The sequence below is a fragment of the Anser anser genome (genome assembly GCF_964211835.1).
Source record: "Anser anser genome assembly, chromosome: 7".
Taxonomy (NCBI): domain Eukaryota; kingdom Metazoa; phylum Chordata; class Aves; order Anseriformes; family Anatidae; genus Anser; species Anser anser.
Window position 1 is genome coordinate 7,676,394 of NC_139727.1, and position 21,529 is coordinate 7,697,922.

Consider the following 21,529-nt stretch of genomic DNA (forward strand, 5'->3'; position numbering starts at 1 on the left):
GGAATACGCAGAGACTGGTCTGGGAGGAAGGGTGTGGTGTAGATCTTGACAGGGAGAGAGGAAAAATAAGCAAGTCCAAGTCGCGGTGAGGACCTTGATGGTCTCCTCCCAGCACCGCCGCCGGCTCCATCCCCTTCCCCACTTCCCGGAGGCGGCAGGCAGCACTGACGTGATGCTGAGATGAAGACGTTCTCTGCTCTGCAAGGCTCCCGGGGCAGCTCCCTGCACTGCTCGCGGCTATTTTGGATTTGGAGCAGTGGCACTTGGGCAGTCTACAAGAAGCTTCTATTTATTTATTTATTTTACAATAGGTGCAGGCTTTACAACCAAAACCTAATAATTGAGTTGTGTTTTTTTTTTTCCCAGCCGGATTACAGAGACCTCATCTCTAAGTCTATTTTGCGTCCTGCGAATGGGAGTTGTGGGCTGCTGTTTTGTGTGTTTGTGCCAGCAATTTTGCGGCAGGCTGGCAGAGTCTCTGTGCTGAAACCAAGTGGTGGTGGTTGGCAGGCGTGGCAGCCAGCATGTCTAAGTGCGGTTGGGTATAAAGAGCCCTTGTGCGTGCTGAAAAGAGGTGAGATTATAAATGTGAAACTGTTAAAGCCATCCTGCCTTGGAGTTTAAAGAAATTCAATTTCTTTTAAAAATAGATTCGATACGTAGTTTTCTCGCTGTAGCACAGCTTGATGTATATAGGATCTTGTGGAAGGTGCTGGGGTTTGCGTTGGGGAGCAAGGCAGATCAGTGGCAGATCTGGCATCGTGTGCGTGTGCGCCGAGTTATTCTTAGCACGAGCGGAGCCCAACCAAGAGGCTTCTGGTTTTTGTGCTGTTCTGTTGTATTTTGTACTAATGCTGGCCGTGGTGTTAGTAAGAGGAAAACGCAGTGCTGTTTGCTCACATCACGCAAGGTAGAGTTAGTGACCAAATTAATATCTCATTTTTCAGGCTGGAACCCAGCTGCATGGCAGTACCGTATGGGGAGCCAGTTTTTATATTGAGCTTGTTAATACTTTTCTCCTCCTTCTATCCTTTATGTTGACATTAATGTTAATTAGTTACTTGAAGCAACCAAAAAGTATTGACGAAAGCCCACAAACCCAGTGTGCTTTTGTAAAATTAGTGTCCTGCTTGAGCAGATATTTCTCCAGTAATTGACACAAAACAGCCTCAGAAGAGGAGGCAGAAGAAAACTGGTGATATGATTAATTCACCACGTTCTGTGTTTATTTCATGTTTATAGTGAAAAGACTGTAAATACTGAGCCAGATGTTCCACCTGTGTCCTCAGCTGAAGATCTGACCTAAATCATTTATTGAGGTGCTATCTTTCATGTTCTCTTCAGCTAGAGGTTTTAACATAATAGCACTAGAATTATAAAACCTTCTTTTCATTTGCCATTGATAAAGTAGTAAAACATTACTGGCAATCCTAATACAGTTTTAAGTTTAAAAAAAACCAAAAAAACATAAATGTGAATGCTACGGTCTGTATATTGCAATATGGGAAAAATAACCACCCATTTGTAAATGTATTTTCCCAAATGCTTACTAATTGCAGATGATAGTGACTCATCTAATGTTTTAAAAGCACATGAAAGTTTTTTCCTTCTATTATTCTAGATAACCTAGAGATAAGAAAATTGCATCAAATAAGAAGTGATCCCCTATAACATTCACTCTTTAAAGGAATAAGTGCTTACCTGATGCCAACCTTGTGGTTTTAGTGTGATCTCCAAAATAGCACGGAAGCTTGCTACTTCAAGTAATGAATTTAAAGCAGATAATATTCCCTTCTGTTTTACAGGACAGCTAATCCTCCTGGTTTTCTCTGTTTTTCTGATGTGCCGTGTTGTGTGGGAATGTCTAAGTATTATAAAAGGTCAGGTGGTTTCTGTCTAAGTAATGTACTGCTCCAGGCTTTAAAAATGATGCCTGTTTATGGTCCTGCCATCTGCAGGAGCAGCAGCCCATCATAAAGTTACTGTATTGATCTGTCACTAGTGCTGTCTTGTCTGCCAAATGAAAAATGGCTTAAACTCATAACCTGGGCCAGCAGTTTTCTTCTTGTAAGCCAGACAAAAATGCTATTGATCTTCTTTGCTGAAGTGTTCTTTTCACAGCTTGCCAGCATCAACACACTGTTGTCCTTACTCAGGGCTAATTAGCTAATAATTTAATGCAACTGAGACAGCAGTCTCCGTTCAGTTTAGCAGCAAGGGAATATGCTGTAACTTCGAAAGTATGAGGGACCTCTTTAAAGCTTGGTCATGATTGCAGTCCTTGTCTCAACTTTTACACTCTCCCTTTAAGTTTGATTTCCTCAGCACTAAAGAATAATGGTCTGCTTAGATTGTCTGAGATGTGCTGTCAGGTTAGGATTTATGGCAAAGCAAAACCTAGCTGGGGTCTTGGTGCCTGTAAGCTTGCATGGTGTTCTTGGTTATGCAGTAGCACTTCAGGGCTGTGATGACTTCTTGAGTGAAATCAAATATTTGATTAATTGAACTCTGTGGTTCATGAGCTACAGAACAGGCAAATTCAGTCATGTCTGAGAAACAATGGACTAACTGTCTCTTTTTCTGGAAAACCCCAACCAAACAAAAAATCCACTGCTAGATTGTTTTAAGTCCAAGTTTGTATGATAGATCCTTCTTAGGGAATATGTTATGTTAACCCTCCGACTGCTGTGGAGGCTGGAAGCTTCCAATGAACTTCAGCTTGGAAGCAACTGCTCATGCGTTTTGAAAACTCACAGAAGTTTTCCACAAGTTTTTTTGATCTTTTTAATTCAAATGTTTGGATAATTAGATATATGAAAGGTGATCACTTGCCTTCTGTTCCTACCTGCGTTTAAGAAGCAATTGGTACAAGGTACAATTTCAGATGGTGGATGGTTTAATGTTTACATCCGTGTTTAATCTTCTGGGTTCTTCTGGCTTGTCTAATACTCTTTTGTGATGGTCAAAGATACAGCATGTACTGTGTTTCTTGTAGAATAAAGCATAGTATAAACTTGGGAAACATAACTATTTTGCAAAGGAAAGAGATGTCAAACATCTAACAGTTTACAGCTGTTACATTTTTATTTTTAAAACTCGTGAGTGAAGGTTCACTCCTCTGCATTCTGTGTCCAGCCAGCGGAGGCCACGTCTTAGTTCATATTTCAGAATTACATGGGATTCAGGTTATATCTTTGTTTTCTGTTCCACGTTGCTGAGCACAGTTGAGGCAGAAGAAAACAGATAATCCTTTAGGGAAGTTATTCTTCACATTTCATACATCAATTTCACTGGAGTGTGGGTGCATATGTTAATTTTATATATGAAAAAGGAGTTCAATTTATGGGGACACTTAAAATTTGCTTGAAATAAGGGGACTTTTAATCTCTGAAAGCATCCCCAAAGTGCAATTAGCTATTCTGATCTCCTGATGACTCAACAGATGCTTCTGTAAAGTAGAATACAGCTGTCAGATGACAGAAGTGATATGCCACAGTATGTAATTTAAAATGACTGTCCGTAAGCAGCCATATTGTGATAAATGCGGTGTAGGTGGCAATAATGTCCATCGTTTCGGTAGTCCTGTAGTAACCTTTCAGTTTCAGTATTCGTTGTCACTCTGTGCAGGTTGCTGCTGTCGCGTGAAATGTCCAACTGTTCATTCATGCCTTTGCAAACTTGTTTGGGTTTTTCTGCTTCTTTTTTGGCTCCTTTTAGACACACGCAGGCTGTTGAGTAATATTTTTAATAAAACAGCAGACCTAAAGGTTTTTGTAAGCCTTTCTGAAGATTCCCAGTAGCCAATCCAACTGATTTTAGACTGCACTCCATCTGTCTAGGAAAGAAAGGAAATGCATTAGTAGTCCACACATGAGCAGCTTATTAGTTCATTCGGTATATGCAGTACAGTGATTCAAGACTGATCTAAAATATTCATCCACAATTACTGGTGCAGCGCAGTTCAAAGTGCTTCAAATCGGTGGGTTTGACTGAGAAATTTAAGGAAAATAGCTGCAAATTGATTCTGTATGTAATTAATGAAACATTTCATTCTTATGTAAATATTAAATGCTTGGGTTTTTTGTTTTGTTTTGTTTTGTTTTTTTCTTCCCTGTTACCGAGTCCTCCCCTCCCTGACCTCCATGGTGCTGTGTTTGTTCGAGAGGAGGGTGGGTGGGCTGGCATGGGGATGTGTTCTCTCGAGAGGAAGAATTAATTACTAGCCAAGGCCGCGAGTCACGTGTGGCACAAACAGTCCTTCCCCACCAGCTCTCCCCTCCTGGGTGCCCATCCCACCCCCAGGGGCTGGCAGGAGGCAGCGTTTGCCTGCGCCTCGCCTGTTGAAACCTCCCCATCGCTCTCTTGATAAAAACACACGGTCGCTGACTGCGCTGCCCGTGCCCACGTAAAGCTGGGGTGCAGTCATGAGCTCCCAGGCCAGCTCTGCCCGCCGAGGGGCAGGGGAGAGCTCGGTGGCAGCCCCACATCTCCAAGGCTTGGAGCAGGGTCTCCCAGGGCTCGTCTGCTGGAGTTTCTCTGCTGCTGTTGTGCCTGTTCAGAGCAGGGGCTAGATGCTATCGACTTGAATACGGGTTAAAAGCTTCTGGCATGTTGAAGAGAGAGGCTTTCTGAGGACACGAAAGAAGTGAGCGGATGTTTACATGGCTGTGAGAAGTGAGGTTGGTGAGGGAGGGCTGGGTTTTAGTTTAGGGTCTCTGCCCCCCCTCTTGAGTGTCACAGAAAATTAATCCAAGTTTTACAAATGCCATCCGTGGAAGAGTTTAGGAACAGCCTGCAGTAAAACTTACAAGATCCCGAGGCAAACTTCAGCTTGCTGTTGCAATGACTGTCTTTCCAGCTCAGATGTCCGCAGAGAGCACAAATTGTGCAACGCGTTCTGCTCTTGGCTGCCTCCCCGAGCCGAAGCTGGCCCAGAGTTTCAGCGTGGGCAGCCTGTCAGGGCTTGGCACGAGGGGAGGCCCTGCATGCTGCCCTCAAGCCCTCCCAGAGGAGCAGAAAACCAAGATCCAGGGCTACCAGTTTGGGAGCACTTGCGTAACAGCTCGTGCTGTGGGATGGAGGAGAGAGGAGCCTGCTGCAGCCCATCTGCTGCAGCGAGCGGCTGGCAGGGGAGGCTGGGGGGACCCGCACCACCCTCAGACTGCGTCTAGCTGTAAAATCCCAAGATAGGACTCTTTCTCTCCGACACGTCTGTGTGATCCTTCCTTTCAGTGCTTTTATTTCTCTGTAACATTAACTTGCACAAAAGGCTTGGGTCTGTAAATGCATGTTTGCCTCTATCTTCCGTAGGTTGCAGCGTTGCAGCTTTCCTCCTTTGTAAAGGCAAAGCCGGTGATGTCCCCTTGCCCCATGGTGCTCCACATGGGAATGTGTGTGTGCAGTACTTTCTGCTGCAGAAGGAGGTGGTTTGGGTATCGCAGTGTTCACTGAACTGGCCTTAAGTATGTCAACAAGAAGGACTTGGCAGTGGATAGATTTGAACTCAAGCAAAATGCCCAGCTTCACAATTAGAGATATAAATGCTTTTCTGTAGGTTTTGGCACACCTGGTAGGAACAGTGGCAAAAAATGATGAAATTAGTGTTGATAATGCAGATTTTTAGTAGTGATTTGACTGGCAGCAAAATAGGATGTTAAAATTACTTTTTGTTTTTTTTTTTCCCTTCTTCCAGAAGTGTACAACTGTTTTCATTAGTGTGGCCTTTAGCGCATCAGTTGGAGTGCCTTCTGTTCCCATAGCTGTTTGCTGCTAAGATCTGTTCTGATTTAGCCAAAAGGGGAGAAGTACCCACTTCTGTCTCCACTCTCATGAGTGGCAGATAATGCTGGGAATGGAAGTTTGTATATTGATCAAGCTCAAAAGGCTGGGATGATGAAAACAAAAAAACAAACAAACAACAACAACAAAAAAAAAAAAAACACAAAAAAACATGCACACATACATATATATCTGCAGCTGATATCACATAGCTGACCCTTACGCTTTATTTCGTAGGAGAAGGAGAGAGGTTATGTATGTTTTCATTAGATGCTTTAGTAAGAGCTCTTGGATAATGTTCTTTGATTGTGAAAATGAGTGCTCCTGATTTTTTATCTTTCTCTGTTTTAAGAAGTGAAACAAGGATGCGGGGGTTTCACTTTCTGTGGGTAAGCTTAGAGCCCTCCTTTGTCATTGTTGTTTGAGGAAAGTGGACAAAGGAAAATTTTTGGTATTTCAGCAATGTTCTACAAAAGGGTTTTAGTAAACGAAGGTTCAGCTCAAAACTAAACAACAGAAATAAGGGGTTTCCACATGAAGAAACCTGTTTTACAGGTGCTTTTTTAGCTAAGAAGAAAATTTTGAAGAGTTTTGCCTTATAAAACCTGGGCACAAAGTTCTGAAAGGGTTTTACTGTTGTGGTTTTCTGGTTTTTGTTGTTGTTGTTTGTTTGTTTGTTTGTTTTGTTCTTGTTACTTTTAAAATCCTCTTAATTTTTGCTGCTTTTTTTCATGTGTGTACTCCTGTACATGCAACCCTGTCTCTTTCCTATTGTGTTAGGAAGAATGGTTTCTGACCCAGATGAAAAAACTTTTTGTTCATAAACAAGATGTTTAGTGTAATGAAATGAAGTGGAAAAGATAACACACACATGCACAAGTGTACTGTTTTAAATTTCTTTCACCTCAGTGTTTTCCCTTAGTATAGGTTTTGTTTTTTTTTCCACCAGCAAAAATAATGTGCATGTATTACATGCAGCCCTAACCAGTTTGCTCTGCTACCGTGCATAAGTAGGAATGCCATAAAGATTTAAAGAAATACTCTACTGCCAAATCTAAGACATTTGTTAGTCTCAATGATGGCTTAATTTTTCGTATTCCTTGGTGTTTCATATCTTGACATTTCTTATGACCTACAATTAAAATGACTTCAGTGAAGTCTCAACCTATATCCAGATTGCTGAGTATGGTTGACTGTCTCCAGGGAAAGGCTTGAACTGCTTGCTAAATCAATTTGTTCTTTTCTCAAAACAGATTAAATATGTTTTACCGGTTTAAATTAAAAAATAAATAACCCCATATGACCTAACTGCTACATGTAAAATTAAAAACGCACTCTGCTCGTTCTGAAGGGCAGGCGTTTTGATGCCAGTGGTACGCTGATAGTATTCCACCAGAGAGAGAAATGAATGGTTAAAAACAAGCATGTCTAATCCTGTCTCGCTGCTCTGTTAGTCTCATTTGAGAATTAAGTTGATGGCACACTACTTGGGTGGGTGCTAACTGCTAGATGTGGCAATAATCTCCTTTCGCGGAGCCTGAGACGCTCTCCTGCTGCTGTGCCTCCTCCCTCCGGTGAGGTTCGTCTTCATCCTGTTCGTGCACACCGCTTTCTTTCCAGGTCACCCAACCTTCTTGCAGCCCTTCCTTTAGCAGGACTAGCTGCAGAACTCGCTCGTGACTCACCTGCACCATCAGTCGATGCTTCAATATGATTTTATTGGCTCCTCCTGCGCACAGCTTATTTTGTATCCAGCACGCAGCAGAAGTACAGGGGATCGGCAGCTTCTGTGCTGCGTGGAGCTGCGGAGGGCATGCAGGCAGCTGTACGCAGGGAGTCGGATGCACTGGTTATGCCAGCAGCAGCCTTTGTTCCTTCAAACCACTTCCATGGCCGCGCTCGAGTGGGTTATTGTTTGAGGCTGTGTAAGTACAATAGGATAGAAGGGAAAGGGAAGGGGAATTTTATTTCTAAAACAGAACAAAATAAACTAAAAAAGTTGCTATGGAAATAGATGGCAAATGGTCTGTAATAATGGGATTTTTCAAGAGGTGTCCAACCTCCAGAACAATGGCTCGGCGCAAGCCAAGGTTAATAGTGCTCATTATCTTACGCTTGCGAGCTGGCAACTCAGTCCTCTCTCACAAAGACGCAGCCCAGCACGCTGCCGCCCGCTGCAGCTCAGGTGGGGATGGTCACTTGGGAAATGGTGGCGAGCCGCACGCAGGGGTTGCGCTGGACTCAGCTGCCCCTGGGCTGGCTTTGGACGTTCCTGGCCACAGCAGGAGCAGCCCAGCCAGGCAGGCAGGAGCTCACGGCTGACAGCCCCACACGGAGAGGGCACAGCACCTCTTGTTGTCCCTGCTTCACCTCAGGCCACAGCACCGGGGGGCTGCCGGGGCCGCAGTGATGGCGGCCTGGTGGCTTCAGGTGTGCTGGGCCTCATGTGTGGCAGGGGAAAGAGAACAGGTTTGGGAAAGTTGTTGTCCTAGAAATGGGGTTGTAGTGGAGCAAGCCAAGAGAGGCAAAGGGTTTTTGCTGTTGGTGCTGTAAACTGAAGATCGTGACACTGCTTACTGCTGCCGTCAGGTCTTCTGCACACGGAGTGTGATACAGCCCTAAAATCCCCTTACATCCCAAAGTGAGGAAATCGCAAGCTGCATCTGAGAAAAGGTGTGCTCGTTATTTTGTGTTTTTCAAATAATGTCTAATGAAATTTTGAGATTGATTCCACTTCTGCTTTGAAGGAATCATTAAACTGAATTAAAGGTATATTTAAAAAAACAAACACAAAACACACAGAGGAAAAATAATAAAGGAAGTGGTGACTAAGTAAACAAACGTTTTGCTTTTACCCCAGTGGAAAATAGGAACAAACAAGCAAAACTACAAGTTTTCATTGCTCTTCCGCTCTGCCCCCATAACAGGCCGCCTGCCTCCCCAGAGGCCTGCCGATGGTAACAAGGCGCCGCGCGTGACAGCCGCGAGCTGGGTGCCATGTCGGAGCCCGGCAGCCTTGAGCAAAGCACGCTCTGCGGCCCCACGGCCTGTCTGCCTGCGACCCGCTGCCACAGGGGAGATGGGGGCATTTGGGTACAGTGTGACTGCTTTCTGCTGCCCAGCTTTGGAGTCAGGTTTCTGCCCTTCGGTTTATGTCTGTGCTGTAGCCAGCAGATGCTGTGTTTTAGTGGGATGGGTTGGTGTGCATTTTGGGTTTTGTTTTGCTAAGGATTAGAGGGGGCCAAGCCTAGGTGTAGACAAAGTTGACAGTTGTCATTCTGAAGCTACCATCCCTCTGACACCCCCATCACTTTTGCCCCTCCACATCTTTTCCTCCCACCTCTGATCCCCTTCCTTGCCCTGTCGCTGCCCAGGAAGGGAGCACACCACCCTTGGCAGGGCAACATGATCTTTGTTTACATTTCTGCGATGCTGTGAGCTTAGTCTCTCTTTTTCTCCCAGAAAGCACCTAGTGTGCATTGCTTACTTGAGTAACGCTTTATGCTTCTCCTTCATACAGAGCTAACAGACTTTTTGGCAGAAGACAGCATCGGATGCTCATCAGCCATATGCACAGTGTTGAATTTGAATCGCTTCAGAACTTCCAAAAAAAAACCCCTAAGTTTCTAAAAACTGGGCTGATCAAGGGCTACACTAACTGATGAGGACAGCATTTAATATTTAAACACTGTCTAGAAGTTTGTGTATTTTCCGTGTGGCAGAAGTTCTCTTGCTGACCAGTAAGCTGTGTAGGAAGTGCAGCACGTTGTGTTCTTCACTTCTGACCCAGTTGCAGCCCAGGATACGTGAGAGCTGGGGTTGCCCACACACTGTAAATTTCACCGCGGTTTTACAGGAATTCCAAGCTTGAACATACTGCAGTTTAAGGAGAATAATGCTAGAACTCAGGAATAAATCATGAAAAGAGGAAAAAACCCTGAAGTGCACCTGTCTAATGCATTTCCATACTACGATTGCACAGCACACTTTATGGTCTGTCTTGGCAGTATTTCTGTCTTCCAAGGATTTCTGTGTGCATGTTTTGTTTGCTCTCTCTTCATTTTTGTTTGGATATATAGAATTCAAGTTGCATTTTGTGTGTGGCAACTGAAGGTTTTGCTCTTGGTCATCCTTTGGATTATAGTTCCTCACTGTTGCTTCAGCCCAGCCGAGGCTGAGCGCTGAGGCAGGCAGCGAGGCCCCCGGGGGCTGAGGAGGAGATGGGGGCCCCAGGAAGATCTGTTGGTGAAGGGGTGACCAGGTGGGACCGGGGCACGGTGAGAAAGCAGGGAGGGTGGTTGTGCTTGACCTGGGTCTGCTGTGGTGGTGCAGCTGGGACTTAGGGGGCCTGAAGGTGGGCTCTGTTGCCTTCTTGTTGGCCTTCTTCCGGTCCCCCCCGCTTCACTGTTTCTCTCGTGATTTAATCATAAGGCTGTCCACCATGCTGTGGCTGTGTCCTGTACGTATACAAACCTTTTTCCATTGATCCACCTGTGCAAAATCACCAAGAACCAAGGCCCTGTCTTCAAATCTAAGTGTGGTACGTTGGGCCTCAGCTGGCAGCGGTGGTGGCAGGGGCCACAGGAGCCCCGAGGGGCCGCGGCCGCCCTGCAGGGAGCAAGGACAGCCCAGGGCTGGGGCAGCGGAGGAGGAGGCCAGGCAGGGAGGGGAGAGGGAGTTTTTGAGTCTTTAGGGCATGCCTTATGACCTCTGTAGCTTTTGTGTTTTCCCCTTGGAAGCCTAGAAATAGCACCTTTAAAACAAACAAACAGCAACAGCAAAACAAAGAGAAGCTGAAAACTGAGGTTTCCATGTGACGATGGGACATTTGAGAGCTGGCTGTAGGAAAAATTCCTGTTATTGCAGGAGACATGATCAAATCGCCAGGGCTGGCAGCCCTGCTGTGCTGCCTCTCCCTCCTGTTCTCGGCCTCCACAGCCCGTGCTGCGTGTGCTGCTTGTCTCTTTTGCTGTATTGATTTTTACAGTGTAATCTACTCAGAGCAAGGGTTTTGTCTATTATGCGTTTGTAATGCACCACACATGCATTACTATAGAAATAATCTAATACAAAGTGCCTGGGATTTCAAACATCCAGTGTTTCATAGCCAAAACATTTGGCCAAGAAATAAACCTTCTGTTTTTGTGCTCCCTCTGCTGGATCTGTACGCGCAGGAATTGCTGGCTGTGCCTGGAGCTGCGGGCTCCCCTCTCTTCCCCAGCTCGCACCCCAGCAGCTTTGCTATCCTGTGCTGTTTGGTGGATGCTTGCACGAAGTGCTTGACTCTTCCCCGAGCGCTCTCGATCAGCTGCATCACGGGTTGCGAACCGGGAATCGATGAGAAATTGAGGCAGTGCGCTGCACCACAGCAAGGCTGTGGTTTGACGCCAGGCAAGGTTGTTGATGCTGGTTTTACGGTGTTTGCAGTTGTCTCCTCTTCCCCCACCCATCTATTCTCATTTTCAAGGCATAGCCCCCTACCCCCAAGCTATGCCAGTGTGACTGGCTTGAGCATCTTCCTAGAAATAGTTTGAGAGAACTGATCGGGCATTCAGAAAGCTGATTTTTTTCCATAGGCTGAATGCAATTCAGACCAAACCCCTGCTCAGCATGCTGGCAGGGCTGGGGGCTGGCATGAGGGCCCAGGAACAGGCAGGGGCGATGGTCTGGCCCCTGAGCAGGTTGTGGGGTGAAAGCGTGGAGCAGATGCTGGTGGGGACCATGCCAGGGAAGCTTGGACCTGATTTTCAAAAGGGGTGGGTGGTCTGCGATGTGAATTCACCGAAATGTTAATGGGATAGCCCTTTTCAGAGGTGCTTTATAAAACAAAACAGGAATTGTGGTGCCAGTTCTGCAGATGGAGGAACTAAAGCACAAAAGAGTGGAGCGAAGCGTTGGCTTCGTATTTCACAGCGGTGCAGTTTAAGCTGGTTTAAGCAGCCTCTGATCTACCCTCTGCCATCACGGCTGAACACTCCTGCCCTCGTGCCGGTTCCCTGCGCTGAGTTGGCACAGCTGTTTATGAGACAGCATGCTGAAGGAAATAAGCTCCCTGATCCAGCTAACCGTGCAGCTGCACAACTGCAGGCTTGGAAGCGAGCGTCCAGGAGGGAGAAGTGAGAGGCAGAGTTGAAGCTGCCAAGCAAACGCTGCAGCCTGACTTGCTGAGGTCCCGTCCCGTCACGCCAGCAGAGCCTGGGATGGTACCCAGCTCCTGGGGTGGGTGGAACAAAAGTTTATCCTTTGGCGGGAGGAATGAAGTTAGATAAATAATTAATTCAGACTTAATTAAAGACCTAGTCTGCGTTAGTTGAGAAAGTCATGTTAACACGTACTAAATCTGAATCAATTAGCATGTTTCCCCTGGCTTGTATAAGCAGAACAAAAGCACTGGGGAAAACTTCTGGATGAGAATAAATATGTTCTGGGGGAAAACAGTCACAGTTCAATGAGGCCTTAAAAGCCAATCATTCACCCAGGGTGCCTGTCAATGTGTAACTTTTCTAGAATTGCCATTTGCTGCGGGACGAGAACAGCAGAGTTCCCATCTGACGCAGATTGTCCCTTGGTGGCACTATACATACCAGTGATGGGATGACTGTTTCTAGCATATGTTTTTCAGATATGTTTTTATTCATTTTGAATTATCAGTGAGGAGGGTAAATAAGATTGCGTAACAAATGTTACTGCAAGTAACAAGTTGCGTGAAAAACTCGAAGTTTTTCTGCTTTGTTGTTGGTCACCTGTGACTTTTGCATCACACGAGGTGTTATCCAAGTGCCTGCTTCCATTGCTGGTCATTGTGGAGGTTCTGCACTGGCCACGAGTTGCACATTATTTTTTTCCACCAGACTTGTTTTTTCCTGTTCAGTGAAAAATTCTTTTGCGTGGAAGTTACTTGGAATTTATTCAAAAGAGAAGCAAAATGTACTCATCGTGTTCCTTTCTTCAGTATGTGCTGAGTTTTAGAGCCTAGCAGCGTAAGCCTGTAAGGACACCTTGTCTGACTGCTGAAACAGCATGTAACAAAATACACAGTGCCCGTAAACATTCTGCAGTCTCCCTTTACAGTATTTCTTTATAATTAAAAAGCATTTCCTAGAAGTTGTGGTGCTGTGCCAATGTAATCCATAAGCTTACTTTGTTTTGCTACAGTCAGGGTGGTGTTTTTGAGGTATTTTGGTGTATCCATTTAAGCAGAGTTAGGGGGGTTGTTTATTTTTTTAATGGCACTTAGCCCGTAGCAGTCGGTGAGTGCCTGTATAAAGAGAATGAAAGAGACTTCAGGATGACTCTTAACTGAGAAGAAAGAAAAAAAAAGACCATTGTTGGTAAACTTTGGTTTAAGCCTCAACAGAATCCTACTATCTTTTCTTCATCTCATTTTTATGGACAAGAAAACCTGTAAGACTTAAACTGCTGAAGTGATTCTCCGGAGTTTGGGGTGGCTGGAACTGTGGACCAAGTCTCAGATCTGGTGCTCCAGACTTGTTCCTGGGACTCCTAAATGTCCTTCATTTATCTCAGGTCTGCGCAGTGAGCTTTTTCAAATGCTACCGTGTCACTCAGGAGAACGGAAGTATGATGTGCCTGTGCTTTTATTGCAGGAAACTGGATCTTGTTATGTGAGGGCATTGAGGAAACGTTCCCCAGCTACCGAGAGGAAGAAAGGCCGGTGGGGAATACTCAGGTAGGAAGGCTTTACAGACCAGTAGGCAGTAAGAAATACTTGGGGGCCTTCAGTCTTTTTCCAGATGCTGCTTCATGCTTTATGGTTTAACGACTGATCTGGTCACTATCAAAGTTTATTTGTTGCTTTAAGAAGCAGTCCTGTTTGGTCAATTGATTGCAACAACAAAACACTGCAAGCAAAGCCCTCAGCATAAACATTCCTCGGGCTATCCCTGGTACAGCTATTGATCGTGATACAGAATACAAACAAATTAGTCTTTGCATGAGCCATTTGAGCTATAAAACACAGCAATAATATGTTCTACTTGCTGCCAATAAATGTGCATTTATAATAAACAAAGGAGAAATCCCTGAGTAGAAATGAACAGTAGTTTCAATAACTTGTTCAATATCTCATGTCCAGCTGTTGTACAGAATGAAAAAGCAGATAGTAGATGCTCTGCATATTTTGTCCTCCCCCCTGTCTTTTGCTAACTTGTTCTGCTGGTGTTTTTTTTGTTCAAGATATCTTAAGTATTTTGTAAAGCAATAGGTAGTCTCATTTTGCCTTATTTCCAGTGCTGTTCAGAGCTTTTCAAATATTTGGTCGACATCTTAATTGTTTTGTGGACCAGCTGCCTTTCCTTACACTATCATGTGGCTCATCTCCTTTTTTACTCTTAATCACATCCCCGTGGCATTTCCTTGTATTGGCAAATATCATTAAAGAAACTTTCATGTATTTGTAGTTGTTTTGAACGCAGCTGAAATGGGAGGGAGGAGTTGGTACCTTTGTGACCATCACCACCAGGGATGCCTGGACGATAACTGAATCTGTTTCCAAAAGTATAAAGCTAATGATCATCAGAGCATAGATTTTTTTTTTTAATCTGCTGTACCATGCTCGTATAATCCTCCTCCCCTTCATCCATATTTTCAGTGCTGCACTTTGATGAGCTACAGACAGTTGACCCGAAGGCATTTCTTGATGAACATCTCTGTCTGCTCTCAGCCTTGAAAAACTCAACCTTTTCAAGAGCTGCATGGGAGAAAAATGTGTAAGACTAATATTTATAGGCTGAAAGAGAGGGGAGAGGAAAGAATCAAGTGTAAAACTTGCTTCCAGCAGAAATGCCATCCCTCTTTTACCTCTGGTAATGAGAAGCGTTTCTGACATGGCTACTAAAGCGAGTTAGTGGTGTGTGCCTGCCATTTGCTGTGCTTTTATACTGCAGAACTGTTTTCTTTTTTGTATGGCATTGCTTTGTTCTATTTTGTTTTAAGACAAAACAAATATTTCAACTGATACCCAACTATTACATTATGATTCATCCATACTCCTACATGTTAAATGATTAGTTCCAAGTACTTACACGATTGTTTGCAAAAATGGAAGGTTGTTATTCAAGCTCACGTTATAAGTACTTTTTTGTAACATTTAGTAAAGCTCATATGCATAAATCTTTTCATTAATAGCTCTAACTAAAATCATACTGGAAGATTAGAAGGAGGAGGGTTTTTAACTGTGCCGTATTTTGCACTGGGAAAAGATCTTGGCAATATTGAGAAATACAATAGTACTGATTATAACTGTAACAGGAGATTTGGAGGACATGGCAAATGTTTTTAGTGGTGCCTTAAAGAGTATGTTGTATTTTATGCCTAGTGAATATAGGTTTAATTCTTTGGTCTTTTATTATAAAAATAACATGTGCAGTCATAGAAACGCAAAAAACATCAAAAAAAAGAGAGAAAACACCCAGTTTTAAAACTGGGTACTTGAAAGAATCTGCTGAAGGTTTCTCTAGACTTGGATCCTGGTTTAAAAAAGTAAAACTAAAACTCACTTCTCTATTCCATGAAGAAACTCGGGAAGTAAGTTCCTTGCTGTGCCTTGGGGTCACATGGCCTCACTGCTGTAGAGCTGGAATGTTTGCCATGGTATTTCCGGAGGCTTCATAAACACACAGAAAGAACAGGGACTTCAGGAAGATTTTTTTTTTTATTTTCCTTTTTTTTTTTTTGGCAGACTAAATGTATTACAGTATAGGTGTGTTTTTTTTAGGAATCCAGAAGTTTTTATCAGATCAGTCCAATTAATTTTAATAATTCCTATTAGTAAATTCCTATCAAATAATAACCAATTCCTAAAGAAAAAAAAGTTAAGATACCTGGTGCTTTTTTTATTTTCTTGCTGCATTTCTTACTTAACGTAATTCCTGGCAACCTAAATATTAAGCCTAACTCCACTGTTTAGGTGGTCTTAATGGTTTACTTTTGGCATGTGTCACTGTGAGTGGCATTCTGTAATCTGACTTGATAGCTGTCATCTTGCAAACTGGAATAATGCAAACAAAAGATGATCACTCAAACAAGGTTACAGTGAAGAGCTATTTCCTAAGTCCTCCTGCTGCAGTGTAGAATCCCCAAGTCAAATTAGAAAAGCAGTGAATTAGTTCTGGCTCCTGGGATATGAGGGTTAAGATTATGCAAACCTGTTCTTTCTAATTGTAGGAATAGTACAGGCTCCTTTTGAGACTTTGCAAACACCAACTCAAGCTGGGATGGATTGCGAGAAGCTCTGTATTAGCCTGTAATGTCATGGATGTGGCAGGTCTTAGAGGCAATGCAGGCTGAAGCAGACCCTGCAGTGCCTCCTGCACTCCTGGGTTGAAAGAGATGCATCTTCCTCTTCCTCCTCCCCCTCCTGCCTTTCCCCTTCCAGACAAGCTGCGCTGCTTGTTGAACAAGAGCAGAGAATGGATGCATTTTAAAAATAACCCTGCAAAAATGAGCAGGGAAGGGGAGGATGAGTGGAGTATTTTTAGCCTAACCAACTGAATTCACTACACAGTGCCTTAACGCTGCCCTAACACTGCTAGGGAGGAGTGGAGAGAGGCAGTGTGATGGAGTTGATAAGAAGTGGCCAGAGGCAGGACCTGCTTATTCCAGCTGTTTCACCGAGAAAATGGCCAGAGCAGCGTGGCTGTGTATTGCAGGGGCCACTCAGTGCATGCTCAGCGGACATCTTATGGCAGTATCAATATGGCTTTGTTGCTGAGTCAGGTTAGTAATTGCACCAGAAGTTACAGAAAGGTGGCACACAGATTGTCACAGAGCTAGGAAGCAGAGTGGTTTTGTTGGTGGTGCTAGTGGTGTGGGTTTTTTTTTTTTTTTCCAAATTCTTCCCCTGAAGTGGCACACCAAGGAGCAGCCTGGGTAGATCAGGGACGGGACAAGAGCCTGGGTGCAGCACGTGGACAGGACTTCCTTGCTCCTTCGTCCTCTATCCTACCAAACTTTTTGAAGCCAATCTTTAGGACTTTAGTGACTGATTGTTAAGGGTATTGCCATGGTGTGGAAGTGTAGCATCATTTACCTTATTAAAATAAGATTTCTGGTTTGTTTGAATATAACGTGTGATGTCTGGTTGCTACTAGTACAGTGCTGGCTGACTCCTGCTGCTATCTCTACATGTCTCAGTGGACACTGAGGAAGCAACACAAATGTTGGACAACAGCAGAAAACAAAGAAGGAAGATGAGCAAAACAGTGAATCGAATGGTGGGAATGTCTTTGGGTAGGAAGAAGAAAGAATAAGGCAAAGATGTGCCAGGAAATAAGGCTGGAGGTGTGAGGAAGGGAAATCAGCCCCTAGAAACAGCTTTGCTGACAGAAATAGCTGTAAGAAAAAATGGATATTTTCCCTCCTTAAAGGTGGGAAGAACCAGTTAAGGCAGCTGTAGTGATAATTTTGGAAGTGATCCCATGCTGTAAGGGTAGGTGGGTGGGGTACAGCAATCGCTGTCTGAGCCCCTTCTGTTTGCGCTTCTGCTATTTCAAATGTCTGGAGCCAGGCCGAGGCCTGCTCAGGGTCGGAGGGCAGCCGGCTGAACCGTTCGTGTTCCCACTGCCGTGTCCATGGTGAGGTGGGGAGTGCAGAGTCCTTTTTTTCCCCAGTGCTTACAGGTAGAAAAATCTTGGTTGCTGTGACATAAAAATCGTACCATGGTCATTGGCCAAGTCTTCTGGATGGGTGTTGTCAGTGGCTGTAGGCACCGCTCTGCAGGTAGAGCAGTCGAGTGAGTGGGAACAGCGTGGAGCTGAGTAGCCCCGAAGGCACGGGGCCTGCTGTATGTGAGGAGAAACATGCTGTTTCAACAAGCCGCTTAACTGAGAAATTCCGGAGCACTGGTATTTATCTTCTGTAAAAGCAAGACGTGATTCAAAAGCAAACTGTCTTTTAAGTTAGGCGCTTTCTGCTTGTCTGTGCTTTTTCTAAGTGAACATGCAGAAATGGAGAGAAATACCCAAGAAATCTCATTCAGTGTAATGGAGTAAAATGCTAGTTATGTCTGAGTTTCTTCCTGATGTTGTCTCCAGTGCTTTGATAGTTAGTAAAACGCTGTAGCACTGTAGAAAATTTTAGGTGAAAAAGGGACACAAATGTACCTCATAAGTTAATGGAAACAGTGTACAAGCACTTAATTTTTTTTGGAGATGTTCCAGTGTTTTGTTTTGTTCCTTAGTGGATCTCGCTGGTTTGTGAGTTCTATGCCCTTGTAAGTGCAAAGAATTTTTCCAGTTAATTATGTGGTGATAATATGTATATCTGAATAGTGCTTTCCATGCCATTGGGTTTTGTCCTTTGTCACCTAGGAATTCCCAAGTCTTTGTAATGAAACTTTGTTTAGGCAGGCCAAAGGGAATCAGGGTGGAAACTTGTGCTCAAAAGCTCCATATTCTTAATTGCCTTTGACAGTGGGAAGACATCACTTCAGCACAGTGAAAAGCAACCAAAATAAAATATATTTTTAATGAAGGTTTCTCTATCTGGACGAATTGACCTGTATTGAACTGACCAGTATTTTAACCAGTATTGGTTAAAAATGAAAGAACCTTCTTGCAAACACATTGTGATTTATCCTGGTTTTACTCTGTCTAAACAAAGAGCCATGTACTTATAACCAGTATAGACGAGCCTTTTAGTATGAGGTACTTCTTTTAGCAGAGGTCTTTGGATTTTTTTTATTATTATTATTACTTTTTAATAGATTGCATTACTTTGAAGGGAGACTAAATAGAATCAGTATGGAAATGTTCTATTTATCATGTGACTGCACTGGAGATTGCTAGAACTCTTTTATGGTGATATGGACAAGATCCTTACAGCCTTATGAAGGATGCTAGCTTGCATTCTTGTGTAAAGACGTACTTCCAAAAGAAATAATATGCTGATTGAATATTTATTTTTGTTCAATATAAAAATATTTGTAGCTAACTAGCAATTATTTTACTTCTCCGCCCACCCTTTTCCCCTTAATCTTGTTTATCTCCTCAGTGTGTTCTTCCAGCAATTGGAAATGTGTTCTTCTGGGGTGTTCTAGATCAACTGCTGTAGCAGCCAAAAATCTGCATCTTTTCACTAAAAGCATACATAGAGAAGGGAATTGATGGGTTAATTTGACGTGTATAGCTTATGCATATGTATATTATATATGTGTATGCATAAGTTGTGACTCTCCAGAACTGAGTCTGAAATTAATTAGTTGAAAATAATGGATTTTATATATTTCTAAATGGCTAGCCAATTTTCAATAAGTTGAACTGATCTGCAACAGTAATACTGTTGAGAATTTTTCAATGTATTTCATATTGAAAAGTACTTAACTGAATTTAAATTCCTCTATTTAATCTTACTTGAAGTTAGAAAATTCAAGGTACAACTGTTTTTTTCACACATTTCATTAAGCCCTGCTATTTCTGATAGTATAACTTTCCTTTTGAGGCCTTCAAGTGGGAAGAGAGAAATGTTTTTCCTTCTCAAGACAAAAGAACAATATGAGTGTAATCTTACTTCTCAGTTTTTCCTTTGTCTATAGCTAAGTCCATCTCTTAACCTGGTATGATTAATTCTGCCTGATTTGTCAGTGTTTTTAGAAGTTTATGAAAGGATGGGGAAAAGGAAAGAAAAAATCCTTTCAAGCACCTATCAATGATTCAAATGCTCTCTTGAATCCTGAAGATACCTATGACTGAAATCTAGGTATTGGCATGTGTGAAATGCCGGCAGGTGTGTAGCCCACACTGATGTTCAGGTCAATGTACTTAAACTACCTGTACTCTGCTGAGAAAATATAGTTTGCACTACAGATCCAACAAAGGCTTTTCAAAGACAAGATACTGAGCTAGCAAACCATGGAAAGCTTCTGTGTGCGGAAAGTAGATTAAAATCTCACAAGTGAAAATAAACCTCTTTCAGCTTTAGGATGTGAATACGCAAAAGAGCCTGTCTGCAGCTCCACGTGGGATCTCTTCTCGCCCACTTCTACCTGTCCCATACAGCAGAAAGCTTAAGCAAGTGAGAACTAAAAATACTGCTTTGTACGTAGGGTAAGAGAAAGAAGAAAACAGGCATGAACAACACCTTTCAAAGATACTGAGTGTTTGTCACAGCAGCAGTCTGGTGGCAGGGAGTTCAACAATATAATTACACGTTGAATAAGAAGGTATTTCCTTTTGTTGCCTTTGAATGTGGCACTTCTTTAATTCAACGGAATTTCCTCTTGTTTATGTGCTCTCTTACTGGGTGGGCAGAAGCTCACCAAGTAACTTCTATTGGCTGGTTTCTGTTTAATATAGTTTTGCAATGACTGTTTTATTAATATCCTTTTAAAAGTAAACATTCCCAGTCTCTCCAGGCTCTTTTCTTACAATGTGTTTTTTTTATCAATTTATTTTCCTTTGATGATAATTTTCATTGCTGCCCTTTGATTTTTGTCTCATTTTCCTCTGAACTCATAACTTTCTCTCATAAACTAGTGCCAACCACTAGATTATAACTGCTCCTTTATTATAAACTGTGGGAGAAGAAGAACTCTTATTTTTCAGGTCCCAATTAGGGGACCTGAAATCCATCTGCCCTGGATCTGATGTGAGCCGATAAGCTAGAGGTGGAATGCTCGTGATTCCCATTGTCAGTTTTTAGAGTCATGCAGTATTTTGCTCTCCCTTTCCCTTGGCATTTCTGGTGCCTTTGTCCTGTCTATCCGATGCCTAATACCTACCTGGTACCTTTTTTTCTCATGCTGCCTCTGAAGTTCTCACCTGGAGATCCCTGTTCCATGCATTTGCACTCAGCCCTCATAGGCCTCAAACTTTTGTCCCGTTGGTTTGCATTTAAAGCGTTTTGGAGTTCATGTAGAGGGAAGCAGATAGACCTTGCAGTGGAGAGGTGTACCCCAAGACAGCGTGTACCTACACCGTGTCTTGTGAGCAGATGCCAGCTTGATCTGCTCATCTTCAGCTGGCCACATGCTGTATGGAGCCAAACCAGAAGTCCCGCATCCATCGTTAGCATTGTGTTGAGCCTGAGTTAATAAGCTTGGTCTCTTGGCAGGATGTGTTAGATCAGGCTTACTGCTGTGCTAATTGTGCTTACACAGCTTCCAGTTTGGAGCTGGCTCATTTACAGCTGGCTTGGATGGTGGCCAAGAAGGCTGGCCTCTGCCTGCAATATGCCATGTAGACATACACATATCCAGCACTTGAAAGTGTCTGTCAATAGCAGGAAATTATATTCTGAGGGAGGGGAAAATCTTTGGCCTGGCTACATGCGTAAATAAGGGCAATATTAATGAATGAGGAAGTAGGTAACAGTTTTAATAAGGAAAAGGATTAATTATTCCAAATGTAGACTTAAAACCACAAGTTCTTTTTGGTCCCTATATTTGGCCCCATCTTGTTCCTCATTTACCACTTCTTTTACAATATTTCTTGGGAACATTTCCCAGGCTTAAGGCATTTGGCTGTAGAAGGAGTGAACAGCCTGGTGCTCTAGCTGGGAAAGGCTAATCTAACCACAAGGACAAAATTTCAGAGAAGAGAAGTCTGCCTTTGCTTTTTAAGTCCATCCTTTGTTTTTGTCTATCTCTCCCCTACTTCCTGTGTTTGCAAATGAACTTGTACATGGGTTATAATGAAGTGTCAAGGATCTGCTCATCTTAGGATTGACGTGCTACAGTTACTTAAATGTATAAAATGCTTGCTAGCAACAGGAATTACGTAGGAAAAAAATAAAA

General features: G+C 43.3%; 1 protein-coding gene and 1 long non-coding RNA gene across 20 annotated transcripts in view; one reads left to right on the plus strand and one right to left on the minus strand.

The window, feature by feature from the left end:
* The window catches only part of LOC310902120, a 58,631-nt gene extending 45,252 nt beyond the window's left edge, over positions 1-13,379 (minus strand). Inside the window, exon 1 of the long non-coding RNA XR_014586504.1 lies at positions 1,702-13,379. This is a non-coding gene — a long non-coding RNA (uncharacterized lncRNA). The remainder of the gene's footprint in view (positions 1-1,701) is intronic.
* ZMIZ1 (zinc finger MIZ-type containing 1) overlaps positions 1-21,529 on the plus strand; it is a 353,245-nt gene that overhangs the window by 108,778 nt on the left and 222,938 nt on the right. For 13 of the 19 annotated variants that reach the window (XR_014586502.1, XM_083843109.1, XM_083843108.1 and 10 more), the window contains exon 3: positions 13,386-13,468. The exons of the other annotated variants lie outside the window; for them this stretch is intronic. The gene's annotated coding sequence lies outside the window, so the exon portion shown is untranslated. The remainder of the gene's footprint in view (positions 1-13,385; positions 13,469-21,529) is intronic. 19 annotated transcript variants of the gene reach the window in all.